Raw genomic sequence first — 14,836 nt, forward strand, 5'->3', positions numbered from 1 at the left:
CACAAAATTCTGTATTGTTAGATTTACATTTTATCGCAAAAATTAGTTTTTATGTCCATTATATGTCTACATATTATATATACACCATCAGGTAGATTAACAAAGATACACACTATGTTTTCAATTGTGCACAATGTATATGCTTCAAGCCATCCATGCATTGTCATGCTTATTCAAAGAAGAAATGCAGAATAAGCTTTTAATTTAAGCATAAGCTGATATATTTGATTTAAAATCTTAATATTTTAGTACATTTGCTTGTAAACCACATGAAAGTTTGTATTTTGTCATTTCATCTGATTTGTTAGAAGCAAAAAAAGGAGACGTTTTAAGCATATTTTTTTTGTTATGTGTAATTGATGTTGTAGGGTGGTTAGATAAAGAATCTGTACCATAAAACACATTTTGTTTCTGTGTGTGCCACTATCTTTTCTGTTTATTCCCAATTACTTTAATGGCGTTCACCAGCAAAGAGAGACGGAACTTTTGTAGTGTGTAAAATGAACCAGAGTGCATATTTTTTTCACACAATAGGCTTACAATATGTCTGGTGTGTAGACTATAAACGTATTAAAGCCCCTATTGTTTCCTGCAACAATAAAAGTTCCTGGCGAAGAGAAGGTTTTGTAACAAAATACACCTGTTATTTTTTTTTTATTGTTTTTCTTTTCTTTCTTTTCTTTTCTTTTCCAAATAAAACTTTCAACAGGATAAGGAAAGATAGAGGACAATTCCCTCTGGTTAGTTTTCAAAATAACAAAAACATCGACATTGTGTTACAACGTCTATCCTTCCTTTAGATAAATCAACGTACAACTCCAATATATTGAACACATATAGCATTATGATCCATCCTTTGGGTAAACACACACCCTGGGATTCCAAACTATTCAATATTCAAAAGGAAGAAAAAAAAAAAGAGAAAAAGGCATTCTAAGAAAAAGATTTCATTTGAGTAAATAATCGTATCCCTAATAAAGCAAGATACTAAAACCTTATACTCTTTGATAATAATTCATCCCTCTCTATTTCCTATACTCTTCCTTCATTCCTGAGCATATTTTGGATTTGTTATGTTAAAATAAAGACAAAGGGGTATATCTATTAAGCTCTGTATGGATCTTGAAGCCCCGTGTTTCTGGCGAGCCAGAGTCCGCTGCTCCATAACCTATCCAACTGTTCTGAGGAGGCGGACAAACATCACTGCAATTCAACCCGATCGAATACGATCGGGTTTATTGACACCCCCCTGCTAGTGGTCGATTGGCCGCGAATCTGCAGGGGGCGGCGTTGCAACAGCAGATCACAAGAGCTGCTGGTGCAATGCTGAATGCGGAGAACGTATTGCTCTCCGCATTCAGCGATGTCTGTTGTACATGATCCGCTGATCAGATCATGTCGGACAGACACATAATAAATAGGTCCCAAAGGGAAGGGAGAGAGAAGAAGAAAGAAAGGAAAAAAAATCCCCTCTATCCAATAAAGAAAAGTGATTGCTCTCTAAAATCCAGGCTAAGGCAATTTTCGCTACTGCTACTAGATAATAAATCACTATATTAGGAAGAGCCATCCCTAGATACTTCCTCTGAAGGACTAGTTTTTTATAGCTGATTCTTGGTGTTTTATAAGCCCAAATATAATTCTTAATAGCAACGTTAATCCTCCTGCTTTCAGGTCTCCTAATCAACAGAGGCATATTTTGAAACAAATATAGCAATCTGGGTAAGGCTATCATTTTTAATAAAATTATTTTGCCGTAGAGAGAAAGAGGGAGGGATTCCCATCGCTTGAGAGCATCGCAGAATTGCTTAACCCCACTGCTTATGTTTAATATGTACCTTTCTTCTGGGTTAACCAACATTTTAATTCCTAAATATATTAAGAACTGTTTTACTTCCTTAAATATCTTAGTTTCTGACTCTCATTTTTTCTGAATCCATAGTATTCTGATTTACTTTTGTTAATTCTGTTTTGTTCAAGAGAAAGGAAAAAAAATCCCCTCTTCCGCTTCCTCCCCCTCCTCCACACATCCTCATCCATCAAGAAACAAAAAGCCATTCTCCTCTTAATCTACAATTCTCAATATATAATGTATTCTCAAATTTTTTAATTAATGACTTTTGTTCCTCTACATCTAAGGTTTCAATCCATTTCCCCCATTTTCCAAAAAAACTTTTCAATATTTATTTCTAATTTAAACCAAATATATTGTTCTATAAGGAATTGTTTATAAACAGCCTGTTTAAAGGCTTTAAAAGAAGGAGCAGTCACAATTTTCCATCCTTTCAGAATAAGGTTCCTTCCAATTAGAATTACCATGGTTAAAAATGTCCTTGATTGACGAAAATTGGTACCAAAATTAAAAATAATAATATGCTCCCCTTGTAAATTTAATTGGGTACACAAAATATTATTAATCCAAAAGTTTATCATTCTCCAGAATTTTTGTATCTTTGGACAAAGCCAATGAAAATACAACAAATTTTCTTTGTTCTGTCTACATTTCCCACAGGCGGCTCCTTCGCTATTGCCCCCCACTTAGATATCTTTTCTGGTGTAATATATGCCATCCAGATAATGCCATCTAGATAATCTTTATCTGCTTTTCTCGCATGAGTACCGACAGTGATGCTTCCTCTACTCTCTCCATGCTTTTTAGTAATATTTGTTCATTAAGATTATATAGATCTACTTCTCTCCATTTTGCAATCCCTTTTTCAAGGTATTTTTTTTAAATCTGCATTCACTATGTTATATAACAATGAGATTGAATATTAACCCTTTTTAAAGGCATTTATTACTGGTGCTAATATTGAAAGATCCCATGTATCCCCATATCATTTTATGAGTTTCAGGGCGTAGTGTCTAATTTGTAGGAAAGCAAAAAAATGCCCGTTCGGCACTGAAAATTTAATTTTAAGGAGCTCGAAATCTATTATTTTAGGTATTCCCAGATCTTTATTAATCCACTGAGCTACATTAACTAATACATTGTCTCTCCATTGTGAGAATATTTTAGAGGAGAGTCCTTGCTTAAAATAAAAATTACCTCTAATAGATAAAAATTGGGATACGGCAAAGCTAATCTTTAGGTATTTGCAAATCCGATGCCATGCCAAGACTGTGTCCCTGAAAAATTATTTTCTTTTGATATACAATGGCAAAGTCTTAATTTTCAAGTGTAAAATGTTTTTTAGGTTTTACTAAGGTTTTACTAACTGTGATTCAATATCCAATAAAGAAAAGTGATTGCTCTCTAAAATCCAGGCTAGGACAATTTTCGCTACTGCTACTAGATTATAAATCACTATCGGCTAGATTACGAGTTTTGCGGTAAAAGCTGCTTGGTGCTAACTTGCAAGTTATTGTCACCGCTCACCTCCCTATAGCGCTGCTATTACAGGTTTGTAAAAACCCGGCGTTAGCAGGCAATAAGTGAGCGTAGAGCAAAATTGACCTCCATACCGCACTCCAATACCAGCGCTGCTTTGAGCTGGTTTTACGTGCTCGTGCACGATTTCCCTATAGACATCAATGGGGAGAGCCAGCTAAAAAAAAGCCTAACACCTGCAATAAAGGAACGTAAAGCTCTGTAACGCAGCCCCATTGATTCATATGGGGAAACAAAAGTTATGTTTACACCTAACACCCTAACATAAACCCTGAGTCTAAACACCCCTAATCTGCCGCCCCCGACATCGCCGACACCTACATTACACTTATTAACCCCTAATCTGCCACCCCTGACATCTGCCTACAGTTATTAACCCCTAATCTGCCGCCCCCGACATCACCGATGCTTTCATACACTTATTAACCCCTAATCTGCTGCCCCAGACATCGCTGCCACCTACATTACACTTATTAACCCCTAATCCAATGTCGGTGCCACTATACTAAAGTTATTAACCCCTAACCCTAAGTCTAACCCTAACACCCCTATTTTAAATATAATTAAAATAAATCTAAATAAAAAATACTATTATTACCTAAATAATTCCTATTTAAAACTAAATACATACCTATAAAATAAACCGTAAGATAGCTACAATATAACTAATAGTTACATTGTAGCTAGTTTAGGTTTTATTTTTCTTTCACAGGTAAGTTTGTATTTATTTTAACTAGGTAGACTAGTTAGTAAATAGTTCTTAACTATTTACTAGATACCTAGCTAAAATAAATACAAATTTACCTGTAAAATAAAACCTAACCTGTCTTACACTAACACCTAACCTTACACTACAATTAAATAAATTACATTAAAGTGATGGTAAACTCAAGCTTATGAAGTTTAATACTTTGGAAGTACTCCTCGGTATGTGCACAGTGATGCCTGAATTTTTTTAAAATAAAAATTTTCAATGAAAATATTACTTTTTAAAGCCGCTCCGTTACCTGTGCCCCGGCCACCTTTGTCTGAAAATGTCTGTAATCTCAATTTGACAGACAGGTACATCGTCCAATAGGGACTGCACCATACACCCTATGTCAGTCTAGTAGATACAGTATGCACGCTCCCATGCTGGTGATTCAAGCAGAATTGCCAGAATTACAACTATAAGTTTTAGCTTCAATCTTACAGCTGCTTATAGTGAACAGTGAATCTTCCTGTCAGTAGCGATTCACTGTTCACTGCAGCGGTGAAAACGGCACTTATTATTTTCTCCTGCGGATCATGGGGAGACTCTTCAGCACAACTTTCAGCCTTTCATTTTAGAAGAAAAAATAATAAGTGCCGTTTTCACCGCTGCAGTGAACAGTGAATCGCTACTGACAGGAAGATTCACTGTTCACTATAAGCAGCTGTAAGATTGGAGCTAAAACTACATTTGTATAGTTGTAATTCTTGTGATTCTGCTTGAATCACCACCAGCATGGGACCGTGCATACTGTATCTACTAGACTGACATAGGGCGAATGGTGCAGTCCCTATTGGACGATGCACCTGTCTGTCAAATTGAGATTACAGACATTTTCAGACAGAGGCGATGCCCCGCAAAAGGCCCTTTTAAGAGCTATTGGTAGTTTAGGCTAGGGTTTTTTTTTTTTGGGGGGAGCTTTTTTATTTTGGTAGGGCTATTAGATTAGGTGTAATTAGTTTAAATATTTGATAATTTCTTTTTTATTTTGTGTAATTTAGTGTTGTTGTTTTTTGTAATTTAGTTAATTGTATTTAATTAATGTAATTTATTTAATTGTAGTGTAAGGTTAGGTGTTAGTGTAAGACAGGTTAGGTTTTATGTTACAGGTAAATTTGTATTTATTTTAACTAGGTAGTTAGTAAATAGTTAATAACTATTTACTAACTAGTCTACCTAGTTAAAATAAATACAAACTTGCCTGTGAAATAAAAATAAAACCTAAGCTAGCTACAATGTAACTATTAGTTATATTGTAGCTAGCTTACGGTTTATTTTATAGGTAAGTATTTAGTTTTAAATAAGAATTATTTAGTTAATGATAGTAATTTTTATTTAGATTTATTTTAATTATATTAAAGTTAGTGGTGTTAGGCTTAGACTTAGGGTTAGGTTTAGGGGTTAATAACTTTAGTATAGTGGCGTCAATGTTAGGGACAGCAGATTAGGGGTTAATAACAGTAATGTAGGTTGCGGCAATGTTAGGGACATCAGGTTAGGGGTTAATAAGTGTATGTAGGTGGCGACAACATTGGGGCAGCAGATTAGGGGTTAATAATATTTAACTAGTGTTTACGATGCGGGAGTGCGGCGGTTTAGGGGTTAATACATTTATTCTAGTGGCGGCGATGTCCGGAGCGGCAGATTAGGGGTTAATATTTTTATTATAGTGATTGTGATGTGGGAGGGCCTCAGTTTAGGGGTTAATAGGTAGTTTATGGGTGTTAGTGTACTTTTTAGCACTTTAGTTATGAGTTTTATGTTACAGTGTTGTAGCATAAAACCCATAACTACTGACTTTCAGTTTACGGTATGGATCTTGACGGTATAGGGTGTACCGCTCACTTTTTGGCCTCCCAGGCAAACTCGTAATACCTGCGCAAAGGAAGTCCCATTGTAAAAGGACTTTTTGAAAGTTGCGGTAGTTACGTTGCGTTACGGTCAAAAAAGTGTGCGGTGCACCTATACCTGCAAGACTCGTAATAACAACGGTAGTGAAAAAGAGCCTTAACGCTGCTTTTTCACTCATACCGCAAAACTCGTAATCTAGCCGTATATTAGGAAGAGCCATCCCTAGATACTTCCTCTGAAGGACTAGTTTTGTATAGCTGAATCTTGGTGTTTTATAACTCCAAATATAATTCTTAATAGCAACGTTAATCCTCCTGCTTTCAGGTCTCCTAATCAACAGAGGGATATTTTGAAACAAATATAGCAATCTGGGTAAGGCTATCATTTTTAATAAAATTATTTTGATGTAGAGATAAAGAGGGGGGGATTCCCATTGCTTGAGAGCATCTCAGAATTGTTTAACCCCACTGCTTATGTTTAATATATATGTTTAATATATACCAATCTTCTGGGTTAACGGATATTTTAATTCCTAAATATGTTAAGAACTGTTTTACTTCCTTAAATATCTTAGTTTCATTATTTTCTGAATCCATAGTACTTCTGATGTACTTTTGTTAATTTTGTATTCTGAAAAGGATCCAAGAGCTTCTATAGTCTGACAAATGAAACTGAAGTTTTTCTTCGAGTTCCTGGAAAAGACTAGTATATCATCGGCATAAACTGCAATTTTTATATCTTTTTTTATGCAATTCTATTCCCTGAATATCTTTTCTTAATGCGATCAGTAATGGTTCTAGCTCAATATTAAAAATTAGGGGAGAGAGAGGACATCCCTGTCTTGTACCACATAATAATGGAAAATATGAAGTTTTATTATTGTTTATGACAAGTGCAGCATTGGATTTCCTATAAAGCATTTCTATCATATTGTAACAGTTACCGGAATATCCATATTTAGTAAGAGACGTGAAAAGTTGGTCCCATGTAACTGAGTCGAAGACTTTACAGGCATCTAAGGATATTATGGATAGGTCTTCTTCACTTTCTTTCTTATTATATTTTTTATTATACCAATAATCTGAGATTGTAAAAAAAAAACTTTCTTATATTAGTATTAGAGGAGCGCCCTTTCATAAACCATGTTTGATCAGGTTGAATAATTAAACCTAAGGATTTTTGGAATCTTTTTGCCAAAATACTTGTTAAAATTTTGTAATCTATGTTTAAGAGTGAGATAGGTCTATAAGAATAAATTAAGTTGGAATCCTTCCCCGGTTTAGGAATGACAATAATAGTATATTCAATAAAATCATCTGAGAGTTTGAGTTGGCCTTACCAAAATGTATTTAGGAGCATTGTAAGAGTGGGGCTAATTTCTTCTATGAGTATTTTATAAAATTCTGACGGAAGGCCATCTGGTCCTGCAGCTTTGTTATTAGCTAGGCACCTGATTGTTTGATGTACTTTTCCGTGATAGGCACATTAATTTTATCTATTTCTGTTTTATCTATCTTTGGAGGTTCTATAGATCTCCAAAATTTGTCTTTATTAAAGGACCAGTAAACCTAAAAATTAATGTTATATAATTCTGCACATAGTGCAGAATTATATAACATTATATTAGCAGCAGCTTTATACAACCTAATATTCCCTGTGAATTTTTATAACCGTGCCATTACACTCAGTGCAGCTCGCTCCCGCTGTCAGACAGAGCAGGAGCGAGCGGCACTGAGTATAATGGTGCGGTCGGGCCGGGCTGTGACTAGACAGCTGGCCAGATGCACTCTGTGATAAAAACAGACCCGCTCAGAAGAGCACAGAGAGCGGGTCTGAAAAACAGTCTTTTTTAATAAAAATTCACAGGGAGGGGCGGAGCCTAGCCGTTCAGGAGAATGGCTGTGTCTTGCTAGAGCTCCTGCGCTGACAGCCAGCCCTAATTAATTAAATGTTATAATTTAGGCTACAAATACCCTAGCAACTTATCCCATGAACCAGGGAACCCTTACTGCACGGCATCCTCACGTTAAAAGCAGAGATGGGCATTTCAAGCCGCACAAGACAATATGGGTGAGACTGGGCCGTAAGCCTTACTATAGTTGAAGTCGGAGCGTGCCTTACAAATTGCTCTGCGCAATTTCCAAAACTGCTTAGGGCCTCTCCCGAACATCGCAGAGCGCACCGGTACATACCTACTGAGACCCATAACGGAAGGAGGATTGAACTCAGACCGGGAGCTGTGACGCCACATGGTCCCGGCTTGGAAAAGTACAGCAACTATCAGGTATGTGGCGGACCTTTGCCGCCTCACTCGCCCAACGCACTATAAGGCAGCAGGAACTTTTGACACACTTTAGGCCAGACACTGACTACCATAAGCCTGTGACATTTACTGGGTACATACCGTGCGGCACAGGCCGCATCTGGCATCTACTTGGGGAAACACACAGAAGGCCTCGGCATACCGCTGGGCCTGGGACTGAATAATTACAACCCTGAAACGTTGACCCCCTATATCCAGCCTGAGGATCGTAACTAATATAAAAGACACAGCTGACCATAGTGGTGACCGCAAGCTAGCATATCCAAGTACACACCCTGGTTAAACCACAGTGAAAACAACAAAGGCATTTTATATCAGTATGGCGCAGAAGAAATCTAACATCCCTGACAAAGGAGCCAAAACCAGAAACATGGTACATTACCTTAAGAACACTGACACCTTTGCAAATGAAGATAATATCTCTAACAGTGAACCCAGAGCTGATGATTTAGGAAGTAGTCAGACACCCACACAGGCACTGAGTTATGTAACTAAAGAGGATCTTAAACATTTATCCTCTAAAGAAGATATTAAAGGAATTGTCACAGAAATTAAAAGCCTGTTTGGAGAGCTGCGTAAAGATGTTAGTGATCTCTCTTAAAAAGTCACAGCCATAGAACATTTGCAGGACATATTGCAGGAAAAAGTTAAGCAGACAGCCTCAAGGACCCAATATAATGCAGACATGGTGCAGAGCCTGTTGGAACGTATAGAAGACCTTGATAACCGGAGTCGCCAGAACAATCTCCGTATTAGGGGAATTCCGGAGTCAGTTAACCCTTCTGCTCTCTTGGGATACCTACAGGACTTGTTTTGTGTAATTAAAGGGACCCCCATGTCCCCAGAGGTGGTAATTGAAAGGGCCAATAGAGCGCTTCGCCCGAAGCCTTCTCCGAAAGCCCCCCCAAGGGACGTTATTCTACGCATATTGAATTACAAGGATAAAGAGGAGATATTGCAGCACAGCAGGAACAAACATCCCCTTACATAGGCAGGTACCAACTTGCAAGTTTTCTCTGACATCAGCCCTGCAACACTACATAAGAGTAGGGAACTAAAATTCCTCACTACAGTACTGCAGGAGAACAAAATCCCATACCGCTGGGGGTTCCCAACGTGCCTTATTGCTACCTCTGGAGATAAAACAGCTCTATTCAGATCCATGGAGGATCTGGAACCATTCTGTTCCACACTGAACATTGAAGCACCCAGTCAAGAAACACCACAGCCTCCTACGTCAAGCCAGGAAACTACTGGTTCCTTACCCTAACTTTCTGGCCAAAGATTTGTTTAGGGCATGAATGCCGGACTCTACTTTAAGAAGCAGTCCTGATTCTATGGACATATGGCATGTATCACTAGGACATAATCTTTTTCCTTCAGGTTTGAAATAATATAAGTTACTTGGCATGTCATGTATTTCTAACGTTTGCATTTATATTATGTTTGTCATGTTACACTGAAACCAACCTGGCTTCTCATATTATGGTGATGACCCCAAACACCCTTCTTTTTTCAGGATTGTGGCAGTATTAGTTACTTGAAAAACTGTGTATTTCTACTGTTTGCATTTGCTTTGCGTTTACAATGTTGTACTGAAGCAGATTTGGCTTCTCCCTTTTTGGTGATGACCCCCGTCTCTTACTAGCCCCCTTGCCTTTTCCTCCTTGACTTTCCCTTGCTCTCCCCTCCCCCCTCCATTTCCCCTCCCCTCTTCCCTCTCCCCCGCCCTCCCCTCCCCACCCCACCCCCTCTTTCCCCTCTCCCTCGCCCTCCCCTCCCCACCCCCTCTTTCCCCTCTCCCTCCCTCCCCCTCCCTTCCTCTCCCTCCCCTTCCCTCCTCCCTCTCCTCCCTCCCTTCCTCCCCTCTCCTCACCTTCCTTCCCTCCTCCTCCCTCCCTTTCTCCCCTCCCCTCTCTCCCTCTCCTCTTCCTCTTCCCCTTCCTCCTTCCCCTTGCCTCCCCTCCTTCCCTTCCTCCCTTCCCCCCTTCCCCCTCCTTCCTCCATCTCTCCCTCCCCTCCTTCACTTCCTCCCCTCCTTCCTCTCCCTCCCTCCTTTTCCCTCCTCCCTCCCTCCTTTTCCCTCTTCCCTTCCCTCCTCCCTCCCCTCCTCCCTCCCCTCTCCTCCTCTTCCCCCCTCTCCCCTCCTCCCTTCCCTCTCTTCCCTCTTCCCCCCTCCCTTCCCCTTACCCCCCAATTCCCCGGTTCATATAACACTGCTCATATAGTATTGCTCATATAATATTACAACTTCATAATATTATTCACAATTAAAATGTTATACTGATATTGATTGCTTTGTTTATAATTATGTTATCAATGTATAGGATAGTTCTGTTTAGCCTATGCTTTACACTCCACCATCCAGGGCTGACTATAGGCATATACCCTCTAAAGCGACTAGTTCAGTTAGACCCGCTGGTTCGGTTGACTAGAACCAAGTTTATGGAGCTTTTGTTGCCCTTCTGGCGACGAAGGTATCCTTCTGATACACCATTTCCTTATATGCAGGCTGCGGGCGGAAACCTAATGCCAACTTGTGTACAACTATTGTATCTAGTGGGGCAGCGGTCTGTGGGCTTGCTGTGGCTAACGTTTTTTCTTTCTCTGCTGCCTTCTCCTTTCCCACCGGACGCAATAATGATTCCCCCCGTGACATCTAGCCAGTAATCACCCCCTTAAACTTGTCACAATAAATGTGAAGGGACTAAATAGCCCCGGGAAAAGATCTATTGTCTCATGTGAATTACGAAAACTGTAGGGAGATATTATCTTCCTGCAGGAAACCCATTTTAAGAAAACTTGTGAACCCAAGTGGCACAATCCTACATACCCTACAGCCCACTAAACAGAATGGAGTTGGCATTCTAATGCATCATAGAGTCCATTTCCAGCCGCGGGGGGTCGAAAGAGACAGAGAGGGTAGGCTGCTTATGGTAGTCGGCCTATTGTATGGCAGAGAGGTCACTTTATCCACTATATACGCTCCCAATTCGGCACAACATGTTTTTTTTTAAAACAATTTCTAACAAGCTTTCTGAACTGGCCAGGGGAGTGGTAATCCTAGGGGGAGATTTTAATGTCCCGATATGCCCAAAAATGGATACCTCCAATGGTGTGTCCAGCGTCTCCAACCATATCTTGAAACAGGTTGCCACGGTCTTGAAAAAACACCTCCTACATGACGTTTGGCTACCTGGCACCCGACTGACTTAGACTAAACGTATTATTCTAGTCCTCACAAGAAGTATTCGCGCATTGACTACTTCTACACAGACTCACAGGGTATTGCGTATGTTAACCATAGTGACATTTCCTCTATCACGTGGTCAGATCATGCTCCAGTCACTTATGAGATGCTGTGGCCTAACAAACCGGAAACCCCTTTCATCTGGAGGCTAGATGACATGCTTTTGGGTAACCAGTTAATCACTGACGATATAGCTACATTACTTAAAGAATACTTTAACCTAAATGTGACACACAATGTTGCACTACCTACAGTCTGGGAGGCTCATAAGAGTGTTATAAGGGGGCACCTTATCAAACATAAGGCCAGGTTAGTGAAGCAGAGCATAGAAAAATACAACCACCTCCTACAGAACATTCTGAGCTTAGAGACGCAGCATAAACAGAGACCACGAGACTCCGACCTTGAAACAAAACTGACACAAGCCAGACTTGACTTTAAACACCTTTTGCAGGAAGACTATCAGCGTAAAGCCTTTCATCTCAGGCAAAAGTACTAGGAGGGAGGCGACAAGGCGGGCAAATTGCTTGGGAGAGCAATACGTCGAGCTCAGCTTAAATCACATGTGTACACAATAGAAGACAGGGACAACAACACCTACAAGGATAGCCCCAAGATAGCAGAAGCCTTTAGGTCTTATTATAGCACACTTTACAATTTGAAAACGACATTGCTCACTGACTCAGGGGAGCGAAACAATTACAGGCTCAGCACTCAGGACTACCTAAAACAAACACAGTTGCCAAGGCTAGAGAGAGATGCAATAGCCTTTCTGGAATCCCCCTTGTCTATTGAGGAGGTACAGAAGGCTTTAGCTGACTTGCCTAATGGCAAGAGCCCTGGCCCAGACATGTTTGGGGCTAAATATTACAAAGTATTCTCGCCTATTTTACTACCACATCTTCAAAATCTGATCAATGAACTGCCCGATGTGGGAGTTCTGCCAGCCTCTATGCTCACAGCATATATAACGGTTATACCAAAAGCAGGGAAACCCGCTAATAAAACACAAAGTTACTGCCCAATATCGCTCCTCAATACCGATGTCAAGCTCATAGCAAAAGTCCTGGCCAATAGAGTAAACAGATTCCTCTCCTTGCTGATCTCACTGGATCAGGTAGGGTTTGTGCCTGGAAGAGAGGCAAGGGATAATACCATTAAAATTTTGCAAATTATGACATATTCTTCAAATAATAACATCCCCCTAGCTCTGTTATCGACAGACGCCAAAAAGGTGTTTGACAGAGGGAATTGGCAATTCCTTAGACATACACTGGAAAGAATGGGCTTCGGTAGTAGGTTTGTGACAATGGTCTTTGCCTTATATTCTACACCTACAGCACAAATTAAAGTAAATAATATTCTCTCTAAGCCTTTCACCATTACAAATGGCACTAGGCAGGGGTGTCCGCTGTCGCCTCTGCTGTTTGCCATCTCTATAGAAGCTCTGGCTAGCAATATCCGAGCAAACTGTTTGATAAAGGGATTTAAACTGGGAACGAAGGAGCATAAAATTGCTATGTATGCAGACAATCTGTTTTTCACATTAACAGATGTCGAATCCTCGATCCCCGCCCTTCTGGGCGAATTCAAACGGTACGGGGAAGTTTCCCATTTCCTTTTGAACAATGCAAAATCGGAGCTGTTGGGAATTGCTGTGCCAGCCACGACCATGACTTGGTTAAAAAACCATTGCCCCTTTACGATAAAGTTAAAATCCCTGAAATATCTAGGTGTAACCATTACGGCGTCCGTAGTGGATACATATGAAGCCAACTATGTATCTCTCAGAACCGAGATCTCGCGCGACCTCTCAGCTTGGAGGCATAAAATGATTTCCTGGCTGGGAAGAATAAGTGTGGTTAAGATGAATATCCTACCTAGGATACTATATATTTTCCAAACAGTTCCGATTCCTCTCCCGCACTCTTTTCTCCTGATGCTACAACGGCTAATTGAGGAATATATCTGGAAAGATATTAGACCCAGGGTGAATAAAAAGACGATGTACCTGCCCAGGGAGGGCGGTGGACTGGGACTTCCTAATCTGAGTCTATATAGGAGGGCTATCCTACTCCAGAGAGCGGTAGAGTGGTGCCAGAGCAGTGCGCAAAAAGATTGGATACACATTGACTCCTCCATTCTCTGCACTGGAGACTTGGCTTCCCTGCTGTGGAAGGCTGGGGCGCACAGGCCAAAATGTATCTCCAAGTATCCTCTGTTAGGGGAACTGTTCCGGGAATGGGATAGAACAACTCGGACTGAGCCGCACATCACTACTAACTATTCCCCGCTGACACCAGTGTATGAAAACCCGGAAATCCCCCTACAAATTAGGATCCCCCACTTAGCAGGATCGCTAAACAGTAACTATATTAACACTTTCATCAACAATGGAGGACTCCGAGCGAGACAAGAGGTCCTGGACTCCCATCCAGACCGTCCGCTGTCTTGGTATATGTATCTGCAGATATGCCATTTCATATCCACCCATAAACATAAACAACTATTTTTTAGGGAGCTCACCCCTTTCGAGACCTTGTGTACACAGTCAATTACCCCCTGACACTTGACATCTAAGATTTACCGACTGCTTTTACTCCCCAAGGACAGTCCACCCCCGACATTTGTTAGGATGTGGCACAAAGAGGACTGGCAACGTATGTTTAGGGCAGCCCAAGAGGTATCTGTCTCTGCTCGAATACAGGAATCACACTATAAGCTACTGTGCAGGTGGTATCTCACACCGACCCGTCTCAAGACAATATATCCAAATTTGTCAGATAGGTGCTGGAGGGGCTGTGGGGGGGAGGGCTCAGTTTTACACATTTGGTGGGATTGCACCCTCCTTGACACTTACTGGAGGCACATCTGGGAAAGAATGACGCAAATTTTAGAGATAGATATCCCCAGGACCCCGGAGTCCTTGCTCTTTCACTTCCCATACAAAATACAGAACCCAGAAAAAAAAAACATACTTATGATTATGTTGATGGGAGCAAAAACCTTGATCCCTGTGCATTGGAAATCTATACAGGTACCCTCAGTCAATGACTGGAAACAGAATGTCTGCGACCTCCTGCGGCTGGAAAGATATCACTACATGATTACAGCAAAACTAGACGTATATGATATGATGCTCCACTTGTGGAGTGGAGAGGTGTAGGGAGACACTGGGGAAGGGGCGATGGTATTGCATTATTTCTTCCCCCCCCCATACGTGCCCGGCTCATCTGAGCGTGATTCACGGGACCCTCTGTCAACTCCTCT

Source organism: Bombina bombina, chromosome 10 (assembly GCF_027579735.1).
Source record: "Bombina bombina isolate aBomBom1 chromosome 10, aBomBom1.pri, whole genome shotgun sequence".
In the NCBI taxonomy this organism is placed as follows: Eukaryota; Metazoa; Chordata; class Amphibia; order Anura; family Bombinatoridae; genus Bombina; species Bombina bombina.